We start from the raw sequence: 22,154 nt of genomic DNA, 5'->3' as shown, positions 1-22,154 counted from the left end.
TGTCTCTGTAATTACCATCCGATAATTAGGATATCGGCTCGCTTGCCCACATAACGTCTTACTCCCGTGCCACACACTCTCCCGGTTTCCCGCCAACTGGCCATAGAGTATAGTGTGCACTCTCCGCGTCTATGCGACAACGAGACGACAGATATCGGTGATAATACAGTACACTACACGTACGTTCCATTATCATTTAAAAAGCAAATCACATAGATTAGAAAATACTTGAAAATAGTCAACAAAACCAAATTTCTTGAAATTGAAAAATAAAATACCTAATTCACAAAGTAGGTATAGGTTCTACCGATGTACGTAATCAAATAATCATTAAGTTCATTATTATTAATTAAATAACAGTATCAAAACCTTTAATGTATTTTTTACTGAAAGAGTTTCCCGATTTCAGGACAAACATATTTTTCCCGTCCTATGGGTCTGTTTAATTTAGTTTGCAGCATTAAAATTATGGTCCGCCGGGATACATGCATATTTTATTTGTTTGAAACATCAGGTCGAGAGTAAAACAAACTTTGAATAGTATTTTACTAGATTTTATTATCTGAAACGGGTAATTTCCCCTGTACAAACACTCGCCTCTGTTCATTCGAGAGCCCCAGCGCGCTAAATTTGAATTCATGTTACGAACGGGCTACATAAACCAATTACCGAGTAGAGCCAATGGCGGGTGGCGGCGGCGGCGCGCGGAGAATCGATAATTCACAATACGCCCGCTAGAGGGCAACACCAACGACGCGGTGCGCGCCCACACCACTCCTCCACGTTGCGCATCCGTACGATTAACCTTGCAACAACGTGCAGGAGATGCAGGATATTTTCTATTCCATATTTTTTTTATTTAAATAGTTTCAGGATAGAAACATCATTAACAGAAAAATAAATAAATCAACGTGATACTTAACGTTTCAAAAAATTAAAAAAAAACAGTTCACATACAAATATTTATTGAAGAAAAATAGAAAGTATTGAAACATATAAAAAAGGTCTTAACACTGATAAAGGAAAAGTATAAGTTTAAAATAATACTAAACCTCCACCATAGAGGTCGAACGATTTCATACAAAATCAACAAACTCTGCACGCCGACGCAAAGTTACGACAGGTCGTCGCTCGTAGTCAGCTGCTGCTTAGCTTGCCGTTTCGTGTCGCGCTTCTTGTCCGCTTTCAATGTTTTCCGTTTTATTTTGTTATTTCTGTGATGCAAACCGATTTTTTAACTAATATTTATATCATTACGTATTTGTGAATGAAACTGTGCAATATTACAGTGGTATCAGCCCCCGGACAACGGAAAGAAAGAGGTAAACGCCTTAATATTTTTGTTTGTCGCGAACATAACCTCTCTGACATCACGTACGATGCTCAATTTCAGTCGTTTAGCTTTTTATGTGAATTGTAGAGCTGGATAAGAGTCTTTATAAAATAATATAATATCGGCATAAAGTCTCCACTCAGTGCAATCATTGTACTTTACGTTTAATGTTCCCTATTGATGGTACCGAAACATGACTCGAGTTCTTTCATATTTCCTACATTATTGTGTTTTGTGGTTTTCGATAATACTGTTCTAAAGCGAATTTGTTGTCTTGTCTAGCACTCTACTGTATGAAATTATGTTTAAATGCTGAATAATGTGAGGTACATGCAATAATCCGGTTAAATGTTGACTGTAAAGTGAATCACCATGACAATGCTTGCTTGATAAAACAATGACATCGAGTTCCCACAGGGGGCGTTGCTTGGTGGAAATTGCAAGCACAAAACTACTCTACCGAATTCACATTTTGTTACCTTTTTATAATAAGTATCTACTATCTAAGTATTTTCCATATTCTTATGAAGTGACTATTGTAAATTAAATACAATAGTCAGGTTCCTACCTGTCTAAAAAAATTCTTATAAGCTTCAGAGTCAGAGTAAATAAGTAGTAAAAAATAATATGTACCTACGTAGAAAAAAACGACTAATCTAAAAAGAAAATTAAAAAGTTGCTAGTAACATGAGTCCAACAATTCAATTAATCTCAAAATTGAACTAGGTAGTTTGAAAGAATTACCTAGGTAGGTATAAAACTAAAAAAAAATAACTGGTAACTTGAATAGTCAGAGAATTATTTTGACTAGTCAAAGTTTGACCCTTTCCTAGTTTTTTGCCGACTCACGCGCATGTTTCGATTATTATTAATTGTTGTGTTGTTTCCTGTAAGTTTAGTCTAAACTAGTGACCCGATCCGGCTTCGCACGGGATAACAGTATTTCCCCACTATTTAATGTATGTTATTATACATATAAACTGTCCTCTTTAATCACTCTACCTATCTATTATAAAAACCGCATGAAAATCGGTTGCGTAGTTTTGAAGTTTTAAGCGTACAAAAGGACTTTGTTTTTAACCGACTTCCCAAAAAGGAGGAGGTTCTCAATTCGGCCGGTATGTTTTTTTTTTTTTTCTATGTATGTACATCGATTACTCCGAGGTTTATAGACCGATTTACGTGATTCTTTTTTTGTTCGACGCGGAATAGCTGCCAGTTGGTCCCATAGTCATCAGGTCAGGATCTGATGATGGAAACCTTGAGAAATCGAGGGCAACTTTCGAAAGTTGTAAGCATACATAGGGTTCAACCGTGACACTCATATGTATGCCTGATAGCACTATTCAACAGTGAAGGTTTGGAGCTGACCTGATGATGGAGACCAGAGAAGGTCGAGGGAACTCGACATCTGAGTCTGTAAACTACCGCGTGTTTGGGCTTATATTATTCGTATTGACGATACCTTTGCAACAGTGAAGGTTTGGAGCTGACCTGATGATGGAGATCAGAGAAGGTCGAGGGAGCTCGATAACTGAAAATGAAAACTACCTCGTGTTTGGGCTTATATTCTTCGTATCAATGAGAACTTTCCAGTTATGTGGATAGTGACCTATTCGTTTCACTGAAAAGTTCAAAATAAAGAACTTTTTTCCAAAAAATATAACCGACTTCTCAAAACACTAAAAGCAAAAAAAAAAAATTTTAGGTGCATCGGCCTAGAAGTCGGTGGCAAAATTAACTGAGGGACATTCATTAGACACCGACTTCTGGGCCGATGCACCTAAAATTTTTTTTTTTGCTTTTAGTGTTTTGGGAAGTCGGTTATATTTTTTGGAAAAAAGTTTTTGTACTATGTAGTGATAACAATAATTTCGAACATATTTTACAAATCATCATTAATTGAGGATAACAGGTCTCGTTGACAAATAATAAGATATAATAGTAAAAATGACATATAATAGTAGGTAGGTATGTTGATGTAGATGGGTATGTAACTTTTCCTTAATTTATTAACAGATTTATTTTGGTGCTAGACTTCATAACAACATATTTAAACAATACTTTGTACTTACCTATAATTAATAGTTTAAATATATTTAAAAGTTTGTTTGGACCTAAAGGCTCCGAAAAAAGTGACCGATTTGAAAAAAAATCTCACTGTTGGAAGCTGAACTCTTCTCGAGTAACACAGGCTTTATAGGTATTATCCCGGTACCGCGGGTGAAACCGCGGACAAACGGCTAGTGTAACATATAATAAGACTTGAGATTGTGAGATACGGTCTGATGACAGACAGACGAACAGCGATGTCTTCGTAATTAGGGAACCATTTTTCTCTGAGTTTATGTAGTTCCTGAGATTAGCGCTTTCAAGCAAACATTGAAAGTCTTCGGCCCTACCTATAGATATTTTAAAATGTATGGAAACTGTAAAATCTGATCCTTTAAACATGGCGGCTAATGATGACGTAGATATTCGGAAACGCTGTTAAATACAGATGAGTAGCTGAATAACGTTTGCAAATGTCGACTTTTGTCGAAAATGTCCGTCTCGTCGGCCATATTCCGTTTAATGTCGCAATATTGTGAGCGTCGGCGGGCGGCCGCGGCCGGTCGCATGCATTTACATACATTAATGCCGACGCTGCACATGCATGCACCTCGCTCTGAATGTGTGTGCGCTGCGAATTAACTGTAATTGAGCCATTCGGACAGCGGCGAGCCGCGCTCTACTGCCTCTGTAGTTTGGCCGCTCAGCCACCACTTTACGTATGTCGTTGTATCTATTACAAACAATATCAACATTATCTACTTCTGCTCACTTCCTAGTGGCACAGATTTTGAAAGAGTATGGCTCAGCATCACTAAGGTAATCCTGACCTTAGTTTCTTTTACATTTCTCCTTTCATAGAAGCATTGTCTCCTTCCTCTACATTATTACGAATTCATAAGAATTTGTCGCTATCGCAATAGAAACCAACCGATCTAGCGCTTAGGATATTCATCTTCACCCCTTTCTGGAGCAACAAACAGGGGCGTCGGAATTTTGTTATTAGCGTTACTGAGGGGGTAGGTGCCTCTACCGTCGCGCACCTGACTGATTGATAGCACTTCTTTCCACCTCGGGTCGAGCTTGTAATCGAGCCATTAATAAACTTTACTGCCTCCAAGTTTATCCTGCGGACTCGTTATTTGCTTAATGGGCTGGCAAACGGCTTGGCCATGAGACACCTGTGCTGGTCCACTCATTGTGAACACTAATTGACATATTGATGAAGATGTTCCTTAAAGCATGTATGTAACTCTTACCAGTACAGCAGATTTATTACATGTTTTGTGGGTTTAGAGTTCCATACAAGCTTGTACCATGCATGAGTTTATGGTAAGAAAAATAATCAACTATATTTTACATACATTAAATCATGATTATTTTGCAGCTAAATTATGATTATGTTGCACCCCCATAAGGGTCCAACTTCGCAAAGTCCCGTATTAATAAGCGCATCGCGGGCTTTAGTTACTAAGATTTCATGATGAGTGAGTCAGTGAATCAGACACAGATTTCAGGTTCATGAGGTAACAGCTCGAATTCTATAATTCATGTAAATCAGTCTTTTACGGAAATACATAGAGCGAGGAATTATTTTATTTGGTTTCCAAATTATGTGACAGTGGGTCGAGCTAATGTCACTCGACGCTTGACAAAGCGACTGTTGGCACGGAGAGGCTTTGCTCGCAGCTATGTAAACAAAGAGGGCAAAAAGGTTGGAGCAAAAAGTAATATAAAGGTTTATTTATTTTCCAGTTAATATTTTCAACTTCAAATCACAACATCAATAAAAGCAATCTATCAAGTAGTCTGTGATTAATTTTATTGTCGTCTTAATTTAAAACTTTTAGAACATTATTGCTGTTTTTTGTGCTTTTAGATTCGAAATAAAGTTGTGTAAACATTATGGCCCAAACAATAAATTGGATAATAATTTGTGGCAACATTGACCGCAATTTGTTCATTGGAGTTAGGACCGTTATTGTTAACCGCGGTTAATAGTGTAGGTGTCAGTACTTTGACAGTCGGCACTCGACAGCAAGAGGCTTAACTTGACGGAATGTAAACGTTGAGGAGACAAGGGAGGCACGGTGTCGCCATAAAAAGGGCAAAGCAATAATTGCGGTGGAGTGCGGGGCCCGCGCGGCATCAGCCCACGAGCTCGGCCTCTTCCTTCCGCCCGCCGTGATTGAAAGTTGACATTGAACGGCGCGGGGTGGCACCAGGTACGGCCCTCGCTATTTTTGACCCCGCGACCTATCGCGCCGGCGATCGGCCTCGGTAGAAACTTGCCGTTTTAATCGCGTGAATGTGCCTCAGCGTTTGCAAATGCGCACAATACCAACCTTTTGGCTACTGCCGCAAATTGACGTGGCGTTTCTACTCCTTTAGTGCAATTAAGCAAGGAAAGCTCCAATTCACGAGTGCAGAGTTCTTCTATTATACAGACGAAACACTCCTCATATGTAAAATCGGATCTAAATACACAATTTCCGTATATCCCAAGAATTTTCTTTTCCTCCATATCCACTTTTCATATTGCCTACGCTCACAAACTATAATTATAATTCCAATCAATCAGACCGTTTATTTCGGTTCCAAATCTGAATGAAGACGCTGTTGACACCGCTGCCGCGGCAGAGTGCCACTTGAATTGGGTCAACGCCTACCGACAAAAGGTGCGGCATCAGATAAGCGACATTTCCCGCCGTCCAGCTGCCGTTCGGCCCGCCTAAAACAAAGAACAATGAAATATATCTCATTTATTTACCATGTTTTTTTTTTACTTACCAATGTAAAGATAATCATATTAATCATTAGGCGTCGTTTACTCGGCGCCCTTTAATGTGTTTGCATGCTCGAATTACGATGAATTTGATACCACGCCTGTTTGCATTGTTGCCATTTTGCCTTCCCGATTAGGGTCGCATTCGAGCTCCATATTTATTAGAGCGTAGGACTCGCGACACGACTTTCATTTTATACGGGTAACGTCTAATATAGCTATAATATTGTATTTCGCTTAATAAGGATAGGGAGTCACAGGAGAAAAAACGAATAATACTATTGACTTGGTTACATTTTGTTTGCACGGGATTGAAGCAGATTTTTACAGTTGTTTGACAGGCTGAAGCGCAAACATGGCGTAACTGGATAGTGGCGGTAGCTACGTATAGAAAGCTCTGTGGCGGAAGGACGTGTCACTCACGGCGCGCTGACGTCTGCCTGCTTTCAGTGGAGCGCCAGCGAGTTTCCGACCTGCCCTCCGACACCGACACTATTCAACGTCGCATATAGTTCACAATTGCAATGCCGTACACAATCCAAATGGACTAGCATTGATAACTTGTATGTTAAGCTCCACAATAATCGTATTCCTCTAATAACACACCAATTAGTATAAATCAGGAGATAATTAACATAAATAGCAGGCACCTGTTAAATTAAAAGTAAAACAAATTATCACGGGTGGCAAAGCGCGTGTAAAAGCCTGAACCGCGTACAAATTACAATAAATTGTGAAATGAGAACAATGGTACTGTCTCTGAAGGGACTCGGGTCCCAGTAATCATTACGTAAAATGTTGTGACATGGGATAAACAGACAGACGTTCATTCCGAGGACGCCGTTTGAGGTGGAGTCCGCAAGTACGAATCCCATTCGAAATCAAATTAAATCAACCCTTCTTACGCATTGCTGTTATACAATGTTTACTAAAGTGAATCAATGCATATTCAACGTCGAGTTTTGGATTCGTCGTTCACACTTCATTCAATTTGTACAATTCAGGAAGTATACAAATAATAAACGTATGACAATTGATTGACGAAATATACCTAAATTTTATGAAAAATCTCCATATCCTGTAAAAAAATTACAAATGACGAAATTCACAATGTTACTGAAGTCCACCAGTTTCAACAACTCTGCTGGTTTTTACTTTGATACTAACATTTTTTATGTTATCTATTTTGTTATAAACATTTTTATAGCCAAGGTTGTTGACTGTGTCTAGTCGCTACAAATATGTTCAAAGTCTGAAGTTGGTTGTCTGTTTGGTACTAATTTTAAAATATGATTTTAAGTTGGTGCGTTATGGATACAAAAGTATCGAGTACATATGCTTTTAATCTGTTAATTCACACGTGACTTAGTACATACTTGAAACTTGTACAGTACAAATACAAAGAACATGACTAAGTTTGTTAATAAACTTCCTAAAACTAAAGTTTTGAAAAATTCCAAACCATCAAAATACTAGTTCTAAATATTATTTTCAACCATAACAAAATCCGCGATACAGTTAACGAAAAAATGATAAATGTCAGTGACAATACTCGAGTTTATATTTGGACTTGGGACTGACAGATTAATGCCGGGCTTAAATAGCATCATACTGTAGTTGGAGCCGTACTATTACTGTGAGCTCGATTGACGACCAGATTTAATATTGAATGTATTATTTGTTATTTATGTTTGTTAATGCGTGTTGACACAGTGCTTGTAAGTGGAAAACGGGTGGGCAATATGAGGCAGTTTATCACGTGCGAAGCGGGTCGGCCGACGGAGCTCGCCGTGACGTGCCCGACGCCGTAATGCGCTTCATCACGCGACACTACACGCTATTGCTGAAATTTATTTGTAACTAAAACTTTGTTTACAGCATCTACTTAACGCCCCCTTCTCCCTGTTCTAATTCGGAACAGATCTACTTTCTCCATTACATGTTGCCGCAATTTTGATATCAACATTTCATGCGATCTTTTATGATAAATAGGTATGTCAACTTTATTTTTACCACCATGGCATTCTCTTCTTTATTTATAAACACGGGACATCATGAAGTAACCAAGACTAACAGCTCATTTTTATCAGTAACTAAAATGTATTTCAGTATTTTCCTCCTGGCTCCCCGGAAACTTCCTATGTACGTATGTTTATCAGCTTCCTTTATCTTGCTTAGGTTAGTTAATGTAATTTTGTTTATTGACACAACTAGCTCCATACACTCAGGTGATTAGTATTCAACACAAGAACACTAGTATTGTAATTATAACTGCTGCACAATACATCATGTATTGTACCGATCCGCATTTGCATTAAATAATATGCTAGACACCGTTATCTAATAGTTATTTATATACTTACTATGTGTATTACGCAAACTCTTTCCTTATTACCTATATTACATGAGCTTGTTTAACGCATATTATTACAACTACGGGAAGTTTTCTTTAAACAAATTACTTACTTAACTGTACGCTGTTCGTTGGAAATTACACACGTGTTCTTGAAATAATTTAAGTATTTTTTTGCAATATTCAGGTTTGATAGCCGCTAAACTTCATGAAGTGTGTTATTTATCAATCAGTTAACACGTATACTGACCAATGATCAAGTTCTATTTCTGTTTCCAAGCCATGAAGTATCAGATAAGAAATTCATACAGAACACTAAAGCGTGTGGATATTCAATTCCTTCCTTCCCCTTTGTATTTGAGTTTGATGAAGTCCGTAACGTATAATAGTAACTTATTGCCAATGTTACAATGGTTAGAATAATCTTTGAATAGCTACATTATATCCGTAACAGAGTACGTAATAACCCAGTGGTCGTATTGTGACGTGATTGAAATTTCATACGACCGACGACAACGGGGTAGTTACAAAAGTTGTTTAGTATTTTATGAGGTAGCAGTCTCATTGTTGTCGCTGTAATGTCCGTATGTACCATAAAACTCTCTAATACTTTAACGATACTATAAATCACTAACTTAGTTCCAACCACGCCGTTACAACTTTGAGATAAGCTATCAAATTAAGATTTGCGTTTTGGCTGTTAAATTACAATTGTTGATATTTATAGCTTCAAATAATAAATAGCAATTAAATACCGAACCTTCAGAAGCTACTGATAGAGCTTTATACTTAGAATGAATAAATATGAATACCAGGTTTTATTTTAAACAATAATATATTCGAAGAAGCGGTACTCTAATTTACTGTTACAACATGAACAATCTCAATCCTTTCACGTTTTCAGAACTTGTGCGTGGTATATTCGGGCAATAGTTTTATGTCGACCATTTTGACTTTTATTTTATTTTTCGTTTATTTTCCCTTGTGCGGCCGTAAAACGTACCTGGGCTCGCTCGCGGGGATAACGGAGCGGGCTCACGAAAAATTTATTATTGAGACCTTTTCGCCCGAGCTCCATCGACAGACATTGCGAAGGCGAAAGTTATAAATGACACATGTTTTGAAATATTACCTGCAGTGAACTGCTCCCGAGAAGAAAATTTCATAGGATGAGAAGTTTATTTGTCGTGAAATATGTGGGAGTTTTACGAGAGCGGGCGACTTTTACAATGCTACGGATCAAGCAATTTTCTTACTTTTCGGTCTATATTGCAGAGTAATAAGGCTGAAAGGTACATTCCCGGGAATAAAAGTATGAGGTGCGACAAATTGGATGAGAAAAGTTTGTTATTCAGTCCTTGAGCGCCTATTTGCTTCGTTACCAACAAGGACTTTTTGAATCAAAGCAAGGCGGAAACATTTTCCTGCACTTTTATTAAACAAGAAAACTAACCGCTTAATCTGCTATAAGACGGCAACCTCAACTGCCTATTATAAAACAGTCTTTAAAACAATATTAAGTTATACATATAGGTACCTACCACATGTTCCAGATTTCTTCAAATGTCATTAATCAATTATAATATTCTTATAAATAAATGGCCATGTTATTGGATTTAACTGGAGCCAAATTGGCGCACTTGGAACGCCTCAATGGTCTCATAGTCACCCTGACTTCGACATCTGCCTAACACATGTGCTCTTTAGTCTGGCATCTATTCGCTTGACCTAACATTCACCCATAAACACAAGTACCACCATATTATTATGCGTTGAAATATATATATATATATATTATTGAAAAAAAATATAATAAAGAATATGTGCAAGCCCTCGTCATATAGGTACGAATACCTACGTAATGTGTATAGCAACTGTGTCATCGCTCGACCGGCGATTCGCTGTCGAGCAAAATTAGCGCCAACTCGTCCGTCCCGAGCCTCTGTTTTATTCAGACCCTTGGGAGCTCTCACACAATGAAAAAATTGTTGTATGGTATGCTGACGTTTTTTTTTTCTGCCAATTATGTAAATTCGCGGGCATCGCGCGCCACCTGGCGTGGACGTGTGCCGCTAGCTATTCTCCCGAGGCCTGGCCACCACCGACGCTAGTTTGTTCCTGCTTCGCGAGCCAGAGAAAGTTCTAATTTCACTTTTACTGTCACTAAACCACATAACTCTTAGTTTGTGTACAGCAACACAAATGGACTACGTATATTATTTGATCACGAGTCTAGACAGTTTTCAGAGTTGTCAGATGAGGAAGACAATAGACATTATAGAGAAGCGCATAATAATTGTACATAATATCTAACTATCTTAAAAGACAATACTGCAAAATGCAGATAAAAATACATGAAATAATAAAAATAAAATTCGAAGTGACAGTCTTCTTGTCATTAACAGCTTTATTGGGCAAGTTTTTATACGCACGAACATTGTAATAAGTAATTTGGCCCGGTCGTTCGATTCGATATTGTGCAAGTAATGCAATCGTGCTGTATCGAAAGTGGTTATCGAGTGGGCGATCGGTATTTTCCCGTCGCCGCCGCAGCCTGAGTCACCGCCGCACATAGCACGATTCGCAGAACTCGTTCTAACCCTTCGCAAAGGGTGCGTTTGCTAATAACTACAACGAACGCCCTCCGAAATGCAACTTGGATCGCCGTGCAAATGTACACCGTCGAAACCACAACAGTAAAATCCAATTCGGCAGACCCCGGTACCGGTCTGCAATTCAGTGCGTGTTTATATGCAGCTTTTCAATCGGCAACATTATTTTGATAAATATGCATGGAGTGGCGAAACCAGCGGCGTGGGTAACATAAAACGCCAACGTGAAAATTTAATGACATTTCCTGGTAGTCGCATAATGAGTCATATCCGTCGAAGGGTTAATTTTAACGCGATATCGCAACGTAAAATCGTCAATTTCCTATCAAGGGGTCGTTGGGGAAAGCACTCTACCTATTATTTCTTTGCAGCGATGTAAGTGGGGTAAAGAGTATTGGCCGACCGCAAATCTGATGAAAAAATTAATGCACTAACCTTAATGATAGGAGGTTGAAAAAGAACAATAACTTTACTAATGGTTCTTTCTAGGAATCCAGGTCCTGATTGTATCAAATAGTGCACCACTTTTCATTTTGTAGCACCATTTTAAAATTTGCACAATGACATTGATGTATTACTTCGAAGATTTCGTAATTAGTTGGGTAAATTATTTACTTAACTGTATAATATAAATAACTATAATGACCGTTAACCGTCGGCCCCAATTACAAGTTAAAAGTAAATATTTGTCTGACTCATTGTATCCTTTCATGAAGTTTGTTAAATTAAGCATTGTTTGTGTACTGTGTACGCGTTTGTGTATCTTGATTGCTCCAGTTCCGATTGTGGCTTGCTTTGTGCTTAACTTGATCGCGTCAGTCTTTACGTCACTTTATTCGAGCAGAGTGCGGTCGTTTGCTCGTGAATCTGAGTCTCGGCTTATCTAGATTTCTTGAAAGCGTACCTATGTACACAAGTAATGAGATTTTGTAGCTACCGTGACACTAGACTGTTCAAAGAGCTTTAATAGACATCTGCATTCATCAAGCATCCTTCCCGTCATACATTTGCATGTACATACATTTCAGAGTCTAGACTGTCCTGTTCTTACATAATAGATATTTGCTTTGTCCTAAGATTCAAACAGTAACAAGATCTGCGATAAAAAAATCAACTTTTAAAATTCAATGCCAAACACCTACGCAGATTTTATATGGTCAATATTTACATAATACTGAAACTTGTTTTTAGAATACCACATTGTGTACCGTTTTGTACCAGTCTATTTTAAAAAGGTCACGTGATTAATCGCAGTGAAGAATATAGAAACACATTTGAATATTAAAACGTGTACATTTGAAAGTGATCGCTGCCCCTCCGCCCCTGCAGCCTGCAGGCCTGCAACGACACATTGGATAAGTGCAGATAACAATCACAATTTTACATTCACTTCGCACACCACCTTGACCCACGCAAGGTGATTCAGTGATATTATAACGCTGTGTCCGCCAATGACCACTTCGAAAGTACCTAGACGTTATTCAGACATATCCAAGCGATCTGTTCTTGATAAAGTTTTTTATTTTATTATAAGACACGTGACAAGGAAGTGCATTTATCTTTTAAAACGATTTCATGCATATCAAGTATAATTTTGGGTTGTTAATAATTTAATAATTGTGGTATAGTGTTTATTGTTAAATGAAAAAAAAATCGTTATGAAGATGACGAATAGTGTCTATAATAATATGTAGGTACTAGAAAAAATAGTTCAGATTTAAGACATTGTAAAATAGCCTACTAAAAAGACCTTTACTACGAAATAAATTTAAAACGAATGGACATTGAACAATAAAGGACTAATAACAGTTTAACTCGCGTTCCATTCAATGATGCACATTTGTGTTTTTAGGAATTAAACGGCTCTCTCCCATTTCCTTTATGCCAGCAACAAAAGAACTGTTATTAATAATGTGAATTAATTAAAAGCTTTGGTGAGCTTCAGCGCTTATCATTTTTAATTTCGCTTTCAATGTGGTGAAGAATGCTTGAATGTCTCTATTTTTCTATTACCATACCGGATTAAAACTGGAAAAACATCTCACCGACAGTATGAGCTCATTTCCTGCAACATAAAACACCGGCATCATAACAAATGAAGCAATAAGACTGCTTTGCTGCGCGCCACATCGCATGCACAAAACTGGTTGCGTTGTGAAATAATGCCATGAGCCTGCCACATTCGGACTCGCAATACTCTTGTGTACACTGCTATACATGTACACTAATGATAATGCACTAACATTTCAGAAAATGTTAATTGCTTAAATTCCCCGCCTGTTCCATCCTTTGAATAACTTTCTGTACGGTTTAGTATGCTTCCATAGAAATGTTTCCAAGTTTGTCCCGGCAACCATTGAGTCGCTGCTGGGACTGTATTATGCATTGACCCGCAGACATCATTGTTTGCAATTTCAGATAAAGCTCTGTAAATAATAGAAGATTGCGGATGTGTATTTTTGTATTGTAAAATATGCAGACGGATCTAGATATCTTATTTTAGAGCATTGCTGCAATTTGCTGCTGGCCCGTCAAACGAAAGATTGCTTTGCCACTATAATCCGACACAAATACCAAGAGACGATGTGTACTGAGTATATTTACGGCTTTATTACGGGTTAGTCCATAGCATTGCGTTGAAACTTATGAAATCGTGATTTTAATGCGGTGCATAAGCAGATGACCCGGCTAATGCACCGGCCCTCGGCGTGCGGCGGCATGGCGACCGACTTCGACAGAAGGGCTCTTTCGCAAACTGGTTTGAGCGCCGGTTTCGCCGCCCCCGCCTCGTGGCCACAATCGCCCGCCAACTCTGTGCATTTCATACACTCCGTCTGTTTAATCCGCGATGTTATAAAACTCTTACATAACATTTTATTTTAAAAGGAAAACCAATTAAATGTTTTTAATTGTACGTTAATTATTTATTAATTTTATTATGGTAAAGTACACATGCTGTGTATTTATTTATATAATATTATATACATAAATACACAGCATTTATAGTATAATATATATACTAATTCAAATTATATGCACAACATGTGTACTTTAAAACTTTTTACTACAAATGCAACTATGAAGTTTATTAAAAAAAACAGTAATATCGCTACTGTGACACTGCGTTTACATGTTTGTTCAGCTTAATTTAGCAGTCACGTGCTAGACTGTATACAAGTATGTACAATATCGATTTGTTAAGACTTGCAGTGTTTATTTATACCGGTTACGTAACCCGATGTGTAGTCACAGTATTACTTCATTTGCACATGTACGAGTACCCTGCACACAGACATTTAGGTTGGACACGTAACAAGTAAGGCAGTAGTTTTGCAACCGCGTTAACTTCTCCGCTTTTGATTGCATGTCAGTAAACTCAAAACACACAATACCGCTCGTTCTACATTTATTTTTGTTTTTCATTTTGTGCCGTCAAACCTAACTGTGTCTGAGATGTACGTATTCATTAGTTTTAGCACCGTTTGTTAAGTCCATCGCTAGCTGCATGACAAATTTCGGTCATGTTCTGCTGATTAGATAATATGACAGCTTAAAAGGATAAAGAGTAGTCAGATGGTCACACATTGTTATCTGTTGGTAGAAGCACAATGTGATTTGCACGGCTTATGCGCAGCACTTGGCTTTCTGGCAAGAGAAAGTGCAATGCTGCTCCACTTTCCACTTCAAACTAATACACACTATGATATAAAACAAGTATACAATTGCTACATCTGACGTTAAGTAAGCCACGAGGCTTACTCGTTTTGAGTTTATCAGATCGTTTTAAACACCGCTTTGAAATAGCATTGGGGATAAAATTAATAGGAAATTGAAGAGGGAAATGCCCTAGTTTCGATATTCAGGTTACATGAATTCCATCGTTTTTATGGCAACCGTATTTATTAAAGCATGACTTATCTTCTCAGACGAATCACTTTTTTTTTGTTTCATTACAGAAACAACAAAAGCTTTTTTATCCCTTCAAAATTTAACATTGTTAGGGGCTTGCATTTTCCAACCCGCTGCAGTAAACACGTTATAATGCAAACGATGTGTTGCAACGTAATTATTTTGCATTGCACTAAAAGATTCATGTTTAGAAACTTGATATTTCAGCTCGGTTTATATTGCAAGGTGAAGTTGAATTCCTTGGTTCTAGTCTAGTAAACGTCGTACAACACTTGTCAAGGCAGCAATATCGATTGTAATAAGATGGTAAAGATTACATATGCAACGCATGTAGTAATTTAGAACCTACCTAGAGCAATTTCATGAAGCATGCATGGCAACGCGTTTCCTGTGAATAATACTAATTTACATTAAGATGAGTATATCCGCAACAGCCATCCAAGTTGTATGACTACGTATAACGAGGAACTATGTCATGTAGTGGCGCCTAAAGTCTGCTGCGTGGGCGGGACTACAACAGCTTTTATTACTTTCATGCAATTCCTTGATATACGTACCTATTATTATATTATTATATTTAGTACAGCAATATCAAACATAGGACATTATTACTTAGGTTATTTCAGTTTTATAAATTGTTATGTCTAACTCAATAGGAAAAAAACCGACGAAACATTTATTTTCCTGCTATTGATTTGCTTCATTTTATTATTCAACGAGAAGTTAATTTAGTACCTATCTGCATATGTCATATGAATTATAAAACATAATATTTGAGTTTATGTTGAATTCCGTTGGATATATAATTGGTAGCAAATAATGCGCATCTAACTCCGATATACCGAGACAGGTACACTAATGTGGGGTGTAGTGGATAATTCTATTTTTGGACATCATTCGTCGCGTTGAATCAGAAACGCCGTTTTAGATTTAAATTAGAACATTTCAAATTCACTAAGCTTCGCCCGTGTATTAATAACTAACAGATTTAATGCATGCACATTTCTATTTCCATGACTTAATCGGGTGTTAAGAGCATTCGTGTAGTTTTGGTTTGTTATGATATCCAAGGGCAAGTGTAAAGCTAAATTACATTACATACCATATTGGATTTAAGAGATGATGAGGATGTACGCTTTTGTGGAGCGCATAGATTACTCGGGCAAAATTATATAGGTTCGCGAAAGGATTGGATTGCCACGGGATTCAGCGTTGAGTGGTCATGCCAGGGGTCGCAAGGTGTTTCGATTTTAATCTTCCTTGGTGGTAGCAGCACCACGCTACTCCGCTCCAATGGAGCCATTTGCATGCGGCTCGTGGGCGAGGTCCGTCTACCCACGGTTACACGGATCGTAAATTTTGTCCTTTTACTTCCAAGGAGGGATTTTTTCCAGAGGAGCAGATGTCCATTTTTCCGTAAAGGGCTAATTTATTGCATGTTGCGGCAAAAGCCATAAAAGAAGAAGTCTTTGAATTAAAAGACAGTATCTGGAATGTGAACGTTGACCTCTTTTATTTTGGGAAATGTAAAAGGTTGGATCAGATTTATATCTGATCCACCTTTTGAATTCATTATTTTTTCCCTAATCATTTCATTTAAATATTATTAGCGTGGTAGATCCACACTTTTATAAAGTGAGATATTAACATCTTGACTTAAAGTAAAATGGTCTTATTGTGATTGAGAGAATAATGAACGGGGTAACGTACCCAAGATCGATACGATCGGAAAGACCATTCTCGGCACCAGCTCGATTCACTTTCTAGTTAGCGGTCGCCATTGTTAGCTGCCTCTAATTTATCTAATGTAAAAGTCATTCCCCGTTCAAAACGCTTGCTTATGTATTATAATGTCAAGAGAAAGTTTAACGTATTCTTGGCAATTGCATTCGTTCATTATAAATTCCTTCTTTCCAAATACATAAGTCATGATCAAAACATCAGTCTAAAATTATGTGATTATTGTATTTAAAGACGTTTCCGAGCAAAGCTACTGGACGTCTATAGCAGTACATCGGACTATGTTGCAATAATCCTCGTGAGTCACACTTTTGGCTATAAGTGAGGCGAAGGCCAAGAGATGCGCGATGCAACTCGTCAGTTCAAATATTTTCCTAGTATTATTTCAGGATCTTTGTAGGTGTGTATGAACATGATCTTTTCTTCTTACAACGAATTGAACTCTGTAGCACAATACAACAAGTTAAATGGAGCGTTGCTCATGTGGTGTTTAAAATATTGTCCGTGTGTACATGCATTGAAACAAATACAAATTACTTGGGTACTTAAATAGAAAATCAGTCACTCGAACATGAACAAAAAATAGCTCCCATAAAACGAAATCATCAAGCGAGACGAACAGCAGACTCACCCGATTACTCAGCGTGTAATTTCGTCGTCGCGTTCAGAATCAGTACTAAGTGCGGGAGCTTAGCAACTTGAGGAATAATTCAATCGATAAATATTTACAGATACATTGTCAGGCGATACGCGACATTACACACAATGCCATTTTAAAATTTGCAGACGGGATTCATGCCATGGCATAACAATTGCCCATGTATCTCCATCAAATAGGAATATCCGCCTTGAACTCAATATTCTAACGTCGAGAAACATTTGGCTGTATCACAATCACACTACAAAATTGTCTTCTATAATGTCAAGTTTTTAAGCATCTACCTACTATTTTGTGGTACTAAGTATGCTTATTGGTCACCGGCATCCATAAAAGGTAGGCATTCAAAAATATATTTCCTAAATGTCACTACAGACCACCATTCTAACTTTTGAAATAACATTTCTTTGTTCTCTTTAAATGCAATTTTAGATAAATGTGCCATTATTTTATGTGTGATTCAACAAAAGATTGGTGAGTAAGACGCTGCCGTCGTCGAGGCAGTATGAAGCACTACGAATTCAATCGTTTGTGAATCAACACTAGTTATACTAGCCTCTTGTTTCCCGAGACAGTCTTACGGCAATATTTACATTATTTTAACGAACTGTTGTTAGTATTTTGCTTTAAAGCGCTTGTTCAATATTTAGCTACTTCAAATGCGATGCTCATTTAAGAATAAGTCTTATGCACAGCTTGTTCGTACAAAATTAAAGATCTGTACTTTGTACAATCGTTTATTCGTAATCAATTATACTGTTCAGAGTTAGCTGAAACTTTTGGTGTCATTCTAAATTAAATATTGGCTATATGTGAAATCGAAAGTGTACCTTTCAAGAAACGAACCCTTCAACTCGACACGAAGAAATCAACAATATGAACACTCGTCGAACCTTCAGCCAAGTAGGGCACGTATTGTACTTTTACAAGTACCCCTTACTTTTTCCTTGTATTGAAGAAATTGTACTGTATATGTCGTCAATGATAATTCCGGGTTATTGGGGTTTTCTCCTTCAGACTTCAGTGTATTATGATTTGTATATTTATTCGCTCCATTAGACTTTGGTAGATTAACATCGTCCGTTACATTTTCAGCATCGATGGGATGGTATTTACATAATAGCTTCAGATTTCTTGCAATGTTAATTGAAACGTTTTAAATAAAGACTTTTGTTTGTTGTTATCTGAAAGTTAATCTGGTTTGTTCTTATGATGTAATCTTGATTTAAATAAATTCAAAACTTATAAAACAAATGAAAAAAAAAACCACGTAACCCGTACATCTATCCAACTTTGTTCATAAAAAATCAATCCAGATCCATATTTTTAGTGCATATATCGATGATGTCATAGGTGCAATGTCCGAGCCGTGAAGATTGCAGATGCGCGGGCGCAATGCGCTTGAATCGTTATCAAGCGCATCGAATGATAATGGTAATTCTGAACTTCATTTCATTTGCAATTTATACGCGTAAATTCTGTCAGGTAACGACACGCACGTCTGGTGTTATTATTTTTATGAAGCGAAGTGTTACTTTAGTCTTAAAGCGTCTAATTGAGTACTTTCGAAATTGACTGTCAAAATCTAGTGCGGAATAGGTAATTCGATGCGTTAGAAACGCAAACAGATTAGTTGGTGTGCAATTAGAGTGCGGAGCTTGTGGCGCGCGCTAAGTGCCGCCCTACGGATTACGCCTTCGTGTTCACCGCGCAGTGTTTACTCACCGGCGAAGTGGACGTTCAGCGATCGCCTCACTAATGCGCTTTGTTCAATTATTGATCGATGAATCATTGATTTGGTGCTGGGGAAAGCTCTAAAACAGCTCCTAGCTTGCATCATCACCTCACTAATTTGAATCGCGCTTTTGTGAATTTCTGAAAATGTTCATCTATTGAAAGCGTATTCTAAAATTACGGCTATAAAACTGTTAAAACAATTTAACTTTATATTTGAGCAAGCAAACTGAATACTACTGTTCTATTATTATTATTTTTGTATGTCTCTAACCGACTACGGGACTACAGAGTCCCGGATTTTTGGAAGGCGAACGTGGGGCCGAAGCCAACACGCTGAAGCCCTTTTGAGACAACTTTAATGAAATGGTAACACAAAACCGACGATTATCCCTGTATACACTATAGAAATGTACCCAAGAACAATCCCCGGTTCTGTGCTAAACTATTGCTAACTATGGATAAAAACTACTTAGGCTATTGTGATGGGATGCTAATGGACTAGGAATGGGGAAACTACGGGAACTATGGCACCTGCCGATGACAATGTATTAAATACATGTTAAAATGGCAGGTGGAGACTCGCCAACTCACTTACTGGGCCCCCGGGAATCAGTCACTGAAAAGCAACAAGAGGGCAACAGGGACATGAGCGGCTGAGAAGGGTGAGGATACCTCGGCGGACTTTAAACGCAGATCACGCGCTCCCTGTGGGTCCAGCATCACCGGCCCACTCGCCACTTACCACGAGGCACCTACCCTCCGAGCAGGACTAACCTTGCTCTAGCGACTCCACTCTGACCGGCCGATGAAGGCAAGCCAAGAGGCGGGAGACCTATCCCCCGTCATGCTTCACTCCGGCAAGCCGGAGGTGGGGGACAGTATACTCTCCCTGGAGCACTCGGATATATAGCCCCGCGGGGTCGCTACTCCCCGTCATCCGCCTCAGATGCCCTGCGGGGCTATTATTATTATTATTATTCTTTATTGCACACATAAATACATTTGACACACTGAAAACGGAGACATTATGTACAACGGCGAGCTTAACCCAGTGTTGGGTTCTCTTACAGCCAACCTTAGAGTGAAAGAGTGATTTGATGGGGTAGGGCGAATGTGCAACGTTATACTAATAACAATAATATATATGTATAATATCTTAATAAATTAAATATATACCTTTTATAATTATATAAAATATATACAATATAATATATACAAATATATACACAGGTCATAATGATAAATAATGTTCCTTAACTCGTCTCTCTACTGGTTTTTGTGACTGTAAAGCTCAGTTTCCTTTTCTGTTTAAAGCATAAAATAGTTTGTTAATAAATAATAGTAATAACAAACACTAAACCGACGATTAAATTATTTTCTTAGAAACAATAAACTTGAAAAAATTTGATTGCTGACAAAACAAGAGAGTTCCTATTAGGTTAACAAGATTAGAGATTATAAAAGTCATTGGCCGACATGGCATTACATAGACATGTAATTACTCACCATACATGTCGTCATGAATGTTGTATGGTAAAGTCAGTCACCTTGGTGCACGGGGGCGAGCACGTGGCTACGTGGGCTCTCGCCAATGAACTTGACACCAGGCCAGCCGCTCTGCATGCTAATCCTGCTATTGGCTTTGCCTGTTGCAAGTTATCTTACTTTGTTACGCCGCAACATAACACCTAAGGAATTTCATTAAAGCTGCAATTTACTGTGTATTTAGGATCACGCTATTTTTCATTAGGCATCGGTGTAGCTACAAAATGGCTGCTATACAATTACGTCTTTTGGCAACATTGTGGTACCGTCATAACACTTAAGTAAATAATCGAACATTAAAAGCTTTTCGACAAATATACTCTTGAGCATCAGCAATTTATTATTTTTACTATTGCGGCAGTCAAGCTCAAAACGACAGTAACGAACTTATCCATGGCGTCTCACATTGCATCGTCCTTGTCTCTTCGAACGGAGACGATTTTGAAGAATGCTTTCTTTTAAAAGCTGTTTTATTTTGTTCTTAAACTCTTATGGCCTTACTACAAAAACTTTAACCACTGTTTTACACTTGTCTAAAAAAAATGTGGCTCCAAAATGAACCATATGTCAACGTCATAATTTGACATTTTTTTAGACAAGTCTTAAACTGACGTTAAAAAGTTTTTGTGGTAAGACGGTTAGCGTTTTATGAATGCTTCAGAAAGTATAACATACTGTAAGCTCGTGTGAAGAGTGTATCAAGCTATACCCATTAGACCTATCAAAATTCAAGGCTACTATAATAAGCCCAAAATTTACACCATATCCCTACGCATCAATTTTCAGCCGCACGCACATTTTATGGCTTTCACGGACACGCACTCCATATATATACTATAAATGTGAAATTATTAAAATTACGGCTCTTTGTGAATGTTGACTTCTGGCAGAATATGAAAATTGGAAAAGTTTCATACTTTATGTGCGGCCCCCTGTATTATGATGAGAGATATTATAAAATAAAATTAAGATGAATTTCTTATATGATAAATAAAAACTCAACGGGTCTCAAGATGTAGGTACCTTGTGATTTAAGGAGGTCAATAAGAACTGCGATTTTGGGACTGCATAAGTTAAATTAATCTTGCTGGTATTATCTTCGCTTTTTGCGTTTCATTAAACAGTTTATGGAATCATGACCAAATTAGACGGCAAGTTAATAGCTTAGCGTGGGTGCGGCGATTTAACGTTTGGGTTCTTCATCCATTCCGTCTTGTTTATCGATTAGTCAAGAATCCGCGCCCATGGGCCAACTTATGTCATTTGGCCGGGAGTCAAGGACGTCGCCGCGCGGCTCGCCGGTGCCTCGCCGGCCTTATTTGGCGATTGGTGGGCGCCAGTTTTACGACTTTGCCTTTTTTCCTACGCCCTGTTTCCATGTTGACTACACTTTAGATAATACATGTGCCTATGTGTGCTGCAGACATACA

At 38.0% G+C, this 22,154-nt stretch overlaps 1 protein-coding gene across 11 annotated transcripts in view; it reads left to right on the top strand.

Moving 5' to 3' along the window:
* Positions 1-22,154, top strand: part of LOC124645625 (protein muscleblind) — a 228,486-nt gene that overhangs the window by 120,706 nt on the left and 85,626 nt on the right. For 5 of the 11 annotated variants that reach the window (XM_047185434.1, XM_047185431.1, XM_047185430.1 and 2 more), the window contains exon 1: positions 1,117-1,322. The exons of 4 other annotated variants lie outside the window; for them this stretch is intronic. The gene's annotated coding sequence lies outside the window, so the exon portion shown is untranslated. Of the gene's footprint in view, positions 1-1,116; positions 1,323-22,154 lie in introns of those variants that run through there. 2 more of the 11 variants (XM_047185435.1, XM_047185437.1) reach the window with 2 other exon arrangements.

Source organism: Helicoverpa zea, chromosome 3, assembly GCF_022581195.2.
Source record: "Helicoverpa zea isolate HzStark_Cry1AcR chromosome 3, ilHelZeax1.1, whole genome shotgun sequence".
Lineage (NCBI taxonomy): Eukaryota > Metazoa > Arthropoda > Insecta > Lepidoptera > Noctuidae > Helicoverpa > Helicoverpa zea.
Note: the sequence above shows the minus strand (reverse complement) of the source record. Positions and strands in the feature narration are given on the sequence as shown.